Genomic DNA, 14726 nt, shown 5'->3' with positions numbered 1-14726 from the left:
ATCAACACATTTCACTCACAAAACACTCTCGTTCGAGCTTTCAGTCCTATTTGTGGAAACGTGCTTTGATAATAATTCCTAACCTTAATTATCGGAAAACCGCGTCGTTTTTGTATAGTTTTGTTTACATTAGACATTTCCAGTCTGTAGGTGTGGTAGAAAATTATCGTCTACTTTTCGGTTAGTTCAACTAAATTAGAAAGTTGTATTTTTACTGTAAGGGTTCTAAAATTAGATCCATTGTTGCGTGAAATACGAAAATCCGTTTTTAGCTAATTATTTGGTCATGTATGACGTTTATAATTACATTAGACACTCCTTACATAGACAGTCCTAAGACAAAATTATGGTCAATAGATGACAGTAAAAAGAATTAATATCCGGTCAGAGTAGTTTAATATAATTACGAAATATATAACACAACCATGGTGTCATATATATTTCGTTGATTTTTATTATTGATATCTTTTTTATTTCACTGGGATGCCTTAGACGTTTGAAATCATTGACTAGTTACCATTTTTAGATATAAACAAACCGGTAGAAACAATACAAAGTCTCTTCCTTGTTTATCTGATCCAACAGTATATTACCGATGTTGCCAATTGATTAATATAATAATAAATAATACAATACTTTCTCTTTATATATTGATAATATTCTTTGATCAATTTCAGGTTAGTTTTCAGCTGTCTCAATATTCATATGGTACAGGTTTAAAACAGGCTTTAATTTTACGCATTAACACAAACTAAAGAAGAATTTCTATAGTAGGTAACGAGAGGTTAAAATAAACATAAGTTTTGATATTGTTTATGTGGCCATTAACACTTACAAGGTGGAAGATATCTAAATTTTATTTATAATATATCTTTATTCGCTATACGCTTTTTTACCAAACATTTAGCATCAAATGTCATCCAAACTTGTATAATTTCTATATAGTTTCTTAGATTTTCTTAGATTAATTGTTAATACCTAATTTTTTAAACATTTTTCAAAGTTAGGGAAAGCTAGAGGCACACGTTCCAAAAATTTGTTTTTAGTTCGCTTATTTTATAAGAGAGGGTTGTGCGATGGTTCGTTGGTATGATTTATAGCCATGGTGGCAGTGGCTTCATCCATTCTAAGCAAATAAAAACCCGAAAAACGTCACCCAAAACGTTAGAAGAAAATGTATACTTTATGAACTCTCTCGGCAATCCTCCATGACCTACACGCAATTAACTGAATAAATTTTTAAAGTTACTTTTAAAATAAACAACTTATACTTTGCCTGTTCCAAATTAAAAGGACAAATCTTTTTGCTTGCCTTTTTTTGCTTGCACATTTTTAACAAGCAAAAAGTTTGCAGTATCATGAATTATTATGGTGCCATTTTTTGCTGGTCAAAGACAATGCTATTTAATTAGTATGTTTAATATTATATTATGTCGTCTTATATTTCAAACTTCACAAATGTTTTCAAACTTCACAATTATTAAAATACAATATTAAACAATACTTCATATTAACTGTTTTCATATTTACAGTAGAAATGTTCTGTTAACAATGTAACGTCAATTTTTATTTTGTAAAATATAAGCTATATTTTATATTACTCAATATCCAATATGATCTAAAACAAATGGATACAAAATACATTGATTTGTATTTCACTATATTATGTACGTTGAATGGTGGAACTAACATAAGAACTTTCATAAGAACATAACCTTATCTTATCTTTTATATATCAAATCATTCTTTGTTTACAGATTATTTGAATTTGACTTTTGAGTGCATTTTTAACAATGCAAAAATTCTAATAAAGTTCTTTATATAAATAATTGATAAGTATGTTAGAAGAATCTTCTCTTTCAAGAAGAATACTTTGGAAACAAAGGGTAAACTTGAAATCGAGCATTTGCCACGTTTTAGAAATGATTAATATGATTTTGTGCTTCCTGTCAGACACCATACATCCTACTGATATATATGGCAGGGCTTAATATATACCTAATCACCCTTTTTCCTTAAACCTTTTTCTGTAGTTCATTTTGAGTTCTTCATGTTATTTTAATATGTCACTTCTACTTCAATTTAACATCAAGGGTCATGCTAAGATATTTGGCTGTATTTTCACAGGGCACTGCTTGCTGGTTTAAGTACATCAGCTGTGTTTCCAGCATTATATTTCAGCTATAGTTGTCTGTCATTTTTATTTGATTGCAATCCTATCTGCAAATGTAACAACAATATTATAATGGAATGTAGGTAAGTGTCGATTGTATTCGTGGACTTTTATGAGCTCCTTTCATCTGTTAGTGACATCCAGAGTCATACGAAGATATTTTGCTGTGTTGGCATATTAAGTATTAAGAGCACATTAGAATTTTCATGTTGAACTCTCTGTAGTCTCTGCTACTGCAAATATTTCCATACTATCAGCAGAAGTAGCCACAAGAAACCTCCAACCTCATCTTAATAAAATCGAATTGTGTTTGAAAACATGGCGTATCAAAACAAATGAGATAAAATATACCCATATGGCATTCACCGTTTGCAGAAGAACTCGTCCCTCGGTAAAAATGAATAATTATGAACTCCCGCTAGCAGACAACATTAAATATTTGGGAATGCATTTTGATCGACGTTTAATATGAACAAAACAAACATATAGCGATGAAACGCAAACAACTAAACTAGACTAAATGTATTGGCTGATAGGGCGTAAATCTAAATTATCCTTATTTAACAAGCTTTTGCTGTATAAGTCAATACTTAGACCCATTTGGACCTATGTTATTGAACTGTGCGGCACTACTAACAAATCTGATACAGTTATTCTCCAACAAACTAATTCAGCGCGATATCCACTTAAAGCCCATTCGAGTGTGATTTGAAGTGTTAGTGCAAGGTACTCTGATTTGGTGCATCCCAGTGCAGTCGTCAGACAGTTAAATGTGCGCTATAACAGTAAAGTGCGTAGGCTCAAACGCAAACTACCATACTAACTGATTAAGAGATACATCGAGTGAGATATAATAACTACTAGACTAGCCTAGAATAGTCTTTAGAATAAGTTAGGATAGAGTTTAGAATAAGTTAAAATAGTAACTAAAATAAGATTTAGATTATAAGTTTGTCAAGAATATCACTTACTCAAGCGATCTTCTACATGTCACTATAGTTATATTTTATAACGGAAATCATATAATAATATTTATTACCCACGGGCAGAAGTTCTAAGAGATTAATAATAAAAATAATCAGCAGAAGTGGCGGTTACGTTATATGATGTTGTGAGTGTTTATCATCTTTATTTATTAAATGTTTCTTATATTTTTCTTATTATTTTAAGTATATACTCGATGTCAGATTGGGAAGGATACTGATATTAAATTAGTAAAAAATTAGCACCAAAAAGTACATAAAATTTAGGTAAGATATTTAAAGCAATATTTCAACTATTTGTATTGGTCGGTGTAATAGTTCTTTCTCATTAAAAGTTTATCAACAGTATTTAGTGTATTCAATGTCGATATTAACAATAACTATTAACGTCGATTATATAAAATATTAAATACCTTTTTAGGAACAAATTGCATTTTTAATAACAATAAATCCATACATAATGAACAATTTTACCATTACTAGAAATTTCTGACCTAGGTCAATGTAATAGTAAGTTCAACTTTAAGGTTATATCATTTCGTATCTTACTTGCAATGTCACGTGGCTGGATGGCTTCGACACTGACACGAGAAAATCGTTCTTCATAGCTCGTAGCGAATTTGTTAATTGCCTTCCTAACCAGGTCTATTTTCCTGTTGAGATTAATATTTCTGGAACGTCGTGGGGCATTGACAATGCTCCTTAACTTTATTTTGGAATCGCCTGTTTATTTCGATGTTATTATTTTTAGCGCACCCTCACAGCTGGATGCCGTATTTTCATGCGGGATTAGGAATTTGTTCGTACGTCAGGAATTTATTATATGAATTATACGAGATATAATTTAGTCTCTATAGCTGTTATTTTTTGCTGATGAAATTTGATGTCTCAATTTTTATGCTTATTTGCTTTTAAAAAATACAACAATTCTGATTGTTAGCCATTTGGTATTTCGATTTTCTTTGTTATAAAACCACTTTAAAGTTGAAGGAATCTGTAATTAATGCGTGTTAATTATTATAAGATTATATAATGTGGTTAGCCAGATAATTTAAGAGTATTCCATTACATAAACTCAATAATACTTCCTCATTTATCTTTGTTTCCCTCCTTGCACGTTTTTGTTGAAAAACATTCTAAAATCAACAAAAATGTGATAATAAAATGTCTTGCCGCAAAAATGTTATGGCTTCTATAGCGATTAGTGTTTAATTGAGCTCAATGTGAGAATCGTTTTCAATACAAACACTTTTTATATATAGTTTAAAGTCTCCTTTTTACCCTCGAGGGTTTATTTGGATTGGTCCTACGGTTTAACATGGCCTCCGAACTACGGTTCTCGACATTAAGCCCACCAACTGGCGAGTGACCAACTTAGAAACTATCCCAGAAGACATCCGGTCTCACACAGCCTGGTTACTGGCGTTACTGGATTTTCATTGGTGGATTTTAGACTCTTACCTAGGACAGTGACAATATAAATATAAATTTACAATCATAAATATAAATTTACAACAATGCCCCAGCAGGATTCAAAACCGCGACTATCGCAACAGTAGGTGGACCGTCCTGTCGCCTTTACCGCTATGCCAACCAAGCCGACAGCGATTTATTAAAAATATAATTCTCTTTTTAAATTTTTAAAAAATATTGAATTTTTTAGGCCACTCTATCTATATTTTTACTGTCCGATAATTTTTCTGGCAGTGGTACAATATCAAAATAGTTAACCATTAGTTAGGACGTTCTGATGAACGTTTACCATTTTCATCCAACTACTATTTAGTCGAATTGTCGTACAAAATACGTCTGTAATAATCACTTGAAGCAGTTTTATTATACCAATTATATAATTAGTGTTTGAAATTTATATGAATTGTATTCTTTTTCGAAAATTAAAAAAAAAGTATAATCATACGAATTTTTTAAACAAAATAGAACCAAAATAAAAACATTTTCTTTCGCAAATCACACTCAAAATCTTCCTTATTAAACGAAACCAATATATAACATCCCCGTCTGCACCACTCTTCCGTACTTCCGGCTTCGTTCTGCTTCGGATGCACCGAAATTGATTTTTACCTGGAAGCTTTAACGCTTTCCAGCTAAACTTGGCAACGAGGCTGCGTATACTCTCGCCTATGATACTCGGCGGGCCCGACGAACACGGCACGCTTTGATCATTTTCCACGCTACACGCGGAACAAGTGAACGTCGGTCGGTCTACGCCAACTTATTTTTTTTCTGCCTGCGTAACGCGCTCTTCCGCGATCATCTCTCTCCATCCCGGCCGATCACTCTCGGAATGGTGAACCAGAACCAGGTCGGCGGTCTATGAACGATTTCGGGCAGATTTAGGGACCAATGAAGTGCCTATTTTTGCTTCAATAAATCAACCAGCGCGCCGCGACCGAAAGGAGATTTTGGACCTGAAAGAACATTTTATTAATTAAGTCTTAGTAGGTCTAAATATAACGTAGAAGGGTGACCATATATAAAATTATTTCTGATAATATTGTAGTGTGAGATCTTAGAAGTTTTAGTGAGCACAGTGTAGGTCTACGTTAGAAAAGAAACTTTTTAAAAGAAGAGAAGGAAACTCTCAACAGTTTTAGTGCAACATCTAATTGATATAATTGATAAGTTTTTAAAATAATAGTGAATAGAGTGAGTGAGTGCATTATAGGATGAAATAAAAAGTAATATTTGGATGCTTTGAGGAAGGTAACGAAAATACTATTTCTTTAAATAATAATGGCGAAATATTTATTATCTGATTTAATTAAAGTATGATTTACATTACTCGAGGATTCGGACAACGCCTAGTTCAATTATCGACAATTTTAATAGTATTAACTTGCAAGCCTAATTGCTGATAATGAGTAAATATGCATTAACCAACTTATCACCTAATAATAAATATCATCCTTACAGTTTTAATATTTATATTTTCCAAATAATGAAGTACTATAGTCTTATTTATATCAAATGTATCTACTATATTTAAAATAATTGTTAACGATTAATATCAGTTTTAAATATTACCAAAATATAAAAGAATAATACATTTAGATTGTTAAGAACTAATAAACAATATTATAACAATGAATGGTAATCATCATTTTATTAAATAATTAACTTGTAGGAAATAAAATTAACGTTACTTAATATATTTTAAGATATATAAGAAACGTAAATTGATATTCACCGATTATTGGAGTGTGGGCAACAGAACTAAGTGTAGATTATTATTTGTTAAAATATTGATGTTATTGGAGCTTAATTGTTGGTAGACAGAAAAAGTGCATTGAGCATTTTAACAGTTCTTGGTTAATATTACCTCTACAATGTTAATATTAGTTCTATATATTAGTGAAGTATTGTAATAATAGTTTTTATGATAGCTGTATGCTTCTTTAATATAACGCTTCAAGAAATATTAATATTCGACTACAATTTCATTCCAAGTAAATATTTATATACTACACATTTTCTTGTAATAGCATTTTATAAATAAAATATTATTTAGATTACTTAAGATTCGGACAACGCCTAGCTCAATCATCGCAATTTTAAATAATTAACTTGCAAATCTAGTTGCTGATAAGGAGTAAATATGCTATAACCAATTTGTCACCTATTAACAAATATCACCCGTTCAGTTTTAATATAAATGTTCTCCAAATAATGAAGTACTATAGTACTATAGTCAATTTTATTTACATAAAGTGTATCTACTATACTTAATATAATTGTTAACCATTAATATTAGTTTTAAATATTACCAGAATATAAAAAAATAATACATTTAGATTGTTAAGGACTAATAAACAATATTATAACAATGAATGTTAATCATCATTTTATAAAATAATTAACTTGTAGCAAATTAAATTATTGTTACTTAAGTGTGGAAAACAAAACTAAGTATACATTATAATTTGTCAAGATATTGATATTGTTGGAGCTTAATATGGTTTGGTTGGTAGACAGAAAAAGTGCTTTGAGCATTTTAATAGTTTTTGGCAAATATCAGCTTTACAATGTTAATATTAATTCAATATATTAGTGAAGTAATGTAATAATAGTTTTTATCGTAACTGTGTGTGATTATTTAATATAGCGTCGTAAGAGATATTTACATTCCACTATGATTTCATTCCAAACAACTATTTAACGACACATTTTCTTGCAATAGCTTTTTATATTAAAATAACATATTATTTGTTGTTTACATGTTACGTTATTATATCACAGATTTAGTTATTTAGTCAAAATTAAATTATAAAAATATCAAAATTATATAAATTATTATTGCAATATTATATTGCACTTTTAACAAGATCAACAAGTTAAAATTCAATATATTTTTTCATATTTGCCATGAATATAAGAAGAATAAATGTTCAAGAACAGTAACACCTAATAACTATATTCCGTAGTCATAATTATATAGTTATAATTTATAAAAAATGTATTATTGTCTACTAGCTAAGCTGCATTTTATTTGCGATATATTTGATCAAATTCCCCTGAGACTCGATGTTAACAATTTTTAGGAATTTAATGGAAAAACATTTTATGTTTCCAAACCTTAATATCTGGCGTAACCTAAGTATGGTAGTGAAAAAAACATAGATACTATTATTTTAGGTGTATATTAAATATTTTTGAAAATAAGGGTAATATTCTAATATTTTCGTAAAAACAGCTTTAAGCCATATTTCTTAAACTTTTCAGATTTATATAAAAGTAATGCACTATCATGTTTGGCATCACAATTTACGCAAATAGTAATATTTGTAGCTATAAATCTTTCCTTAATATACATATATAAATATAAACATATATAAATATATACATATATATACATATATATATATATATACATATATATATATATATATATATATATATATATATATATATATATATATAGAGAGAGAGAGAGAGAGAGAGAGAGAGAGAGAGAGAGAGAGACAGAAGTTTAACTTTCATATTTCATTTAAATATTATGTTGAGAGATTGCCCCAAAATGTTTGGCTTACAAATGAAGTTTAACTTTCATATTTCATTTAAATATTATGTTGAAAGAATTGTAAATGACATTATTTTTCATATAAGTATAATCATTTTAACAAAATTATGTTTAATAAATAAATAGCGAAAAAAAGCAAATTCAAATATTCAGCAAATTCAACCATGTCATCTTATTAAGCATTCAGTGTTATATATTAGCAGTAATTTTGTATAAATATTTTATTTCGTTCTCATTTCATAGTGATATTATACTTTAATAAAAAGCTCAGATATACATATAATATAATTATACCATCGTCTTCAGCAATAAATAATAAACGCAGATATTTTCATTAACCTACCGCAGGCTCTTCGACAGTTATAAAACAATTTATTAACATTATTTATAGCCAACCAGATATGTTAACTATTATTTTCCAGTAATTTTCGATATATACTAAATATAAGTATGCCATCATGTTGTCCATCAAATTCTAAATAAATATTGACAGTGTCATTAAATTAAATTGTTCTTTTCCAGAGTTTTAGGGAAAAAATTCAAAACTATTTGTTACCAAAATGACATCCCTATCATTATTATCTACAACTTTCAAATTGGCCAGAAATTTGTATAGTACGTTACCATAGTTAGCTTTGCTTGTGTGTATATATTTTCTTATTTAAAATTAATTAATTAATTTATTTAAAACTTTTAATACGAAAACACAGAATATAATACGATAACCAACTATTCTAATTTCTCCTAAACCGTAAACTAGATATTATCCCTTTAAAACATTTTTTTTAATTTCGTGTACTATATTATTTAGTATATTAAACATAATTGTTAACTGTTTAATATTAAAATACAAATTTAAATGGTTTCAGAATGAATAAGGATTATGTACGATTTAAATTAAAATGTCCTTCCAATCGTAAAATAATAACAATTTACATTAATACATCGATAACATATAATTTTGATAATGTTCTTGGTTTAGGTCTTCGTAATTGTTATACGTTTAAATCGATAAGCTTATAAAACCAGTCGCTGTTTTAATTAATTGGTGTACAACATTGCCACTATCATTTGTGTCTACTATAATGTTATTTTGGATTGAAATGGCCAATTTACGAACTAAATTATTTATCCCCAAATATCCACCAGAACGACAGTATTCAAATAAATAGTTACAAACCTTTGAATAGTCTTTAATATGTATGTATTATATTTGTTTTTGAACTATAGAAAAACATGGCATTTAAAATTTGTGGGTTGTATTTTATCTGCCAATATTTATAACTATTTGTATATACTACTAATAGAAATAATATTCATTAACCAGCTTATCGCTTTATAGTAAAAATTATGTTTATAGTTGCTATATCAGTAAATACTTCATCTAATTATATAATAGATAGCTTTTAGTGTATCTAAATTGTTATTATATAGCTTTGATAAATTAATTTTTTCTCATAGCATAACGAGATGTCAACTAATTTCATCAAATATACTTTAACTGCTTTAAGCGATTTCTTTTCGTTTTAATCTTATAAATGGTTGCATCATATTTATATTTATAGTAAACTTAGATCCGGTAAATATTACATGCCGCGTAAATTTACGTGATTTACATGAATACCAAAACATTAATAAAATTAATAATCAATCATAAAAATGTAAGTTAATTAAAATGTCTAGTTTTTATTAATTTTTTTTACATATTTAAATAAAGTGGTACATATAACGATGAAAAGAGAACATATTTTTGTCAAAGCAAAAATATAGTCTACATTAAATCCCATACCTATTTCCTAAACGTCAGGTTTAAAATCCTTATATCTAAATCTCAATCAGCAAGTAAATCCTGGGGAATGAAGCTTTTTGATTTTATATAGCAGTTTACGTAAAAACAAATTTATATTGATTTTATGTTAAAATATAGATAACATTTTATTTAAACGTAGTTAACTACTAATCCCTTTTGGAAATTCAAAGATGCTATTTGATCCTTCTCTATCAACCGTTCACAAATAAACTGGTATTTTGCTTATTTAGGATTATAGTTTCAGTATTTATAGGCAGCTCTAACATACCAATTATAATATATTTGTTTCAAACTATCAGGAACTTAATTTGTATCGCTGATTTTGGTCCAATAACTTCTTTACATCATTTTCTACAACACTTCAAGTCATTAATTGGATTCAGCAATTATGGTTTTATTCAATCCTCGACTAGTCGATGGTTTTCTTCATTTTGGAAGAAAGTACGACGGGGAATCAATGTTATCCTGAGTGACTTTGTATCATAGCCAATTTCAGCTTGTTTTTGATCACTTAAATGTTTTTATTTTGTAGCTTCATCAGCTTCTCAATCATCTACTTAGTTCTAGTTAGTCTTTGTGATGGGTTCATGTTCTATTATGCCTGTAGTTCAATATCTTTTGATTATTTTGATCAAAGTATTTTTATTATTGGCATCAAAATTATCATTTTTAAACCATCTAATTGATAGGAGATATGGGTTTGTCATTGCAAAATATTGAAACTAAAATGAGTTTGGACCTAATAAATTCGTAATATCAAACATTTTATAGGTATAGGTGACATTTATTAGAATATACCGACCAACTAAATTTCAATATTTCTGGTACATGTGAGCTAACACTGAAAAATGGCTAGAAAGCCAAACAAGATAGACGTTCTCTGAACTTCACGACATTTTAAAGTTTCTAGCCGCTTTAAACAGCCATAAAATATTTTTCTAGTAGTGTAGATCATCTGGATCTCCAACATATATTTTATGTCACTTCTTAGCACTCATTTTTATCCGAGGAAATCTTAAATCCAAGAAAAGGGTCATTTTCTGGTGCAAAATGTGTTTGAAATTGTTATAAAATGTCATATTATTTCGCGAGTATTAAAAACAGTTATTATATAGTAAAAGATATTAGGTGCTTACGTGTATTTTGATCAGAGATACCTATTGATAGAAATACGAGGTATCAACATAAAGAACTGTTAAATAACCTAAAATAATTGTTGAATTCGTTGAGTTTGACATTTATTTAGATAAAATAACAGTTATCTATTCGGCGTTATTAAATTATCTAGCGTACTCTTCTTTCGACATTTTCGACCTTCATTACTTCTGTTACTTAATTTCAAGAAATCGGTTGCAGAAGCCCATCAAACACTTTTTAAAACTTACGGTGATTTTATGAATAGCTTAGTTATACGAAAATGACCGGCAATAGTATCAGTCTTTCTGTTTTATAAAAACGTTCGGCTTTATGTTACAAAAATTTTGAAAAGTATACTTGCTGCATCAGACTGATAGAAAAGGTCGTAGAAAATGAAAAAAAAAAACTGTATTATCATAAATTGTACCAACTGTCCTCAGTAAATGCCTTTGTCTAAGTTTAAAGGTAATCAGAATACACGCAAACCCTTATTAACAATATTTTTTGGAATTCCTATTCCAAAAACTCGTTAAGTATTCTGAGAGTGTATACAAAATGTGGACTCTATACATATTTAACCAATGACAATATTTACTTTTGTCCAAAAACCCCAGTGTGATAATAATGCTATAATTTTTATTAATTTTGGTTTGTTTAAAAACATGTTTATATAAAATTTGTGGTGTAATATTGGAGGAGAACTAATCATGTCATGAAATAAAGTATATATTATAAAATAATCGAAATACTACATATTTATATTAATATATCATATCAAAACGGTTAAGTTGTTTACATTTATGAATTTTTAATATTACTTGTTACGGGTTTATTGTTTGTATTGTTTTACAAAATTTTTCGCTTATATATAGTTGTATACGAGTTATAATGAATAATACAATCTTCTTATCACAAAATAACATATTTTTGATATAGAACCGCAAAAAATCCGTATTTTATATCAGTCAATTCAAACATTTATACATAAGTGTAATTTTATTAGCCTAATTAAATTTTATGAATTCTTACTTTTAATAGCCTGGAATGTTTATGAATACCTGTAATAAATTTGCCCGTTATATATTCACACAAAATAATATACACTCACTAACTAACGCCTATGTACTTAGAAGTATATATCTTTTTCGAATAATAAGCAAAGAATATTTTATAATAACAAAACAATGTTGGAATAAAGACACATTTTTATTTCTCCTGCTTTCCTTTTCTCATTTAATTTTGTTGTTTGTTATTCTTGTAATGAGTGACTGAAATCCGTGATCAACTAATGGTAACAAAATTGATGAACTATTATTATTATTCATATATTGCCTTCCTAAAAACTACAAACCAATAGATATTTTTATAAATATGAGTTATATAAAGTAATAATAAAGTAAAAGCTGTATAGATTTAAAGGCAGAAACCCGTATTAATAAACTACGTAGAACTACAGTTTCATACAAACTGATATCGAAATATTAAAAGTGCTTGTCTACAAAAGAAAAAAATTATATATAAATGTAACAATTACAGATAATAATTTATTTTATTAAATTAAATATTGGAAGATGAGCTTGCTGGATATTATCCATATTATATAAGGAATAATATTGCGATTGAAAGTATATTTCTGGTATGATTTATTTTCTCGTATCATATTCGCCAAAAATTGCTTCATTTAGCTATCACCCTTTTCAACTAATGGGGCCCTGTACCTTATCTATATTACAGCTTCCATATAATGCAACTGCTAAAATATTTTCTCGTAATATTTTCAAAAATTTCGGAATATTATTAAGTGAACTATAAAAATGCGATGATATTGTCTCTTTTCTATGAAATTGAACTGATTTTCCTACAGCATGAAAGCAAACATAGTTAGTACGAATATGCTTCATTACTAAGATGTAGATCTACAATGTTGGTGGTGAAGAATTTCGGTAAATTCTGGATACAGTATCAAGTTGTTTTCATAATCTCTCGAAACTTGTGAAAAGTTATGTTGAAAAGTTGAAAACCTTTTTTCTGGTTATCAATAGTAAAATTTACAACTAATTATTTGAGTATTTGGACGCAATCCTAATAGACTAATCCTTTTTAATCCTTAGGAGAACCTCATAACTTAACATTCTTCTAGTAACTAACTATATGTAAAAAGTCAAAAAAGGATTTACAAAAAATCTATTGGTTGTTTAGGTTTTGTGACGTAATCTTCATGTCTATGAATGAAATAAATCTGAAAATTGAAGATAATGAAGTTGAGAAATATATATATATATTTTTTTTTTTTCAGTGAGGTTCTTCTTTGTATATTTTCCCTTGTGGGCATTTAAAATGTATCTCTGACTCATTCAACCATAGTTTGATATCATTGAGACACTTTTTCACCCAAGACAGGATTTTTCTTGATTCCTTTTCTCCATTCCGTCTTGGCAGAATTAATCACATTACCACCACTTCTTTTAGACAATTGTGCCAAAAGCACGCTTATGAAATAATCTCTTTATTATTTCTTTTCTAGTTTAACATACTTTATTTTATAATTTTCTTAGAAGAGACCTGTGTAATTCAAGGAAGTTTTGTATTCAATGCTTACAATGTTATATGCTAATATTGTAATTGTATTATTATGTTAATTTGTTCCTTTTATAACCTTCATTATTTTTCATATGACTGCATAGGGTTTTTATTTTTATAGTAACAAAATTGCAAAATTTTGCGTAATTTTTCAGTAAAGTTCAGACGCAAACAATTTTAGAACCACAATTTGTATATATCGTCTAGTGACGTTGCTGAAATCCTCAATTATTAGATTTTTTTGCTAGATATTAAGAAGATTGGCAAACATGAATGGATGAATTGGAATAACAAATAAGAATTATGCCAATTATTGTTTTTAAACTTTAACAACAAAAATTGGTTGATACGCTATAGAATAAAATTATTTTAGATTAGCAAAAAATAAATAAATAAACCGATCTGTCTTAAATTTCGTCAGTTTTGGTTTTTTCTGGACCTAATTCGGTCCGAATCGTGTGTTTGTTGAATAAAAATCCCGCCGATGTGACCGTAGTTACAAAATAAAGAGTCCCGAAGGATATTTGAATTTTAAATCCGAATGACTTAAAACGCGAAAAAAAAATTGTATCAAAATAATTTACACCTTAACGAGTGAAATTTTTCAAATGTGTGAAATTTAATTTGTTATTGTCCCAAAATTCGAACTTGCATCGTTGGTAATGGCGTCGGGAATAAAGTTAATTTATTTTTATAAATTTTCAGATACTAAGTAATGATAAGAAAACATGTAGCAATTCTTACTTTCTATATTATCATATACTTCTTCTTAGTTGCATGCAGTGAAGCACAGATTCTCTGGGAGCTCAGTTTCAAAAGAGTCTGCGGAGAAACACACCTTAAAAACAGCTCTTTAGTGTTTGCATTATAACAAACCATTTTTACCTTAAATGCTATAAAAATTATATCATAACAATAGATTTCCTTATAATTTTGCACAAAAATTTTATTAATATATAACATTTTAGTTTTTTATATACAGATTTAGCAATAAAATATTCGTAA

General features: G+C 28.2%; 1 protein-coding gene across 3 annotated transcripts in view; it reads left to right on the top strand.

The window, feature by feature from the left end:
• The first annotated feature begins 5352 nt into the window (after window positions 1–5352).
• dnc (phosphodiesterase dunce) overlaps window positions 5353–14726 on the top strand; it is a 787050-nt gene continuing 777676 nt past the window's right edge. For 2 of the 3 annotated variants that reach the window (XM_076395536.1, XM_076395535.1), the window contains exon 1: window positions 5353–5880. The gene's annotated coding sequence lies outside the window, so the exon portion shown is untranslated. The remainder of the gene's footprint in view (window positions 5881–14726) is intronic. The other variant, XM_076395537.1, reaches the window with a different exon arrangement.

This window comes from Rhynchophorus ferrugineus, unplaced genomic scaffold (genome assembly GCF_030347505.1).
Source record: "Rhynchophorus ferrugineus isolate W39M unplaced genomic scaffold, kcgeb_rfMv2 rfM2, whole genome shotgun sequence".
Classification (NCBI taxonomy): Eukaryota; Metazoa; Arthropoda; class Insecta; order Coleoptera; family Curculionidae; genus Rhynchophorus; species Rhynchophorus ferrugineus.
This window is presented reverse-complemented; position numbering and strand designations above follow the sequence as displayed.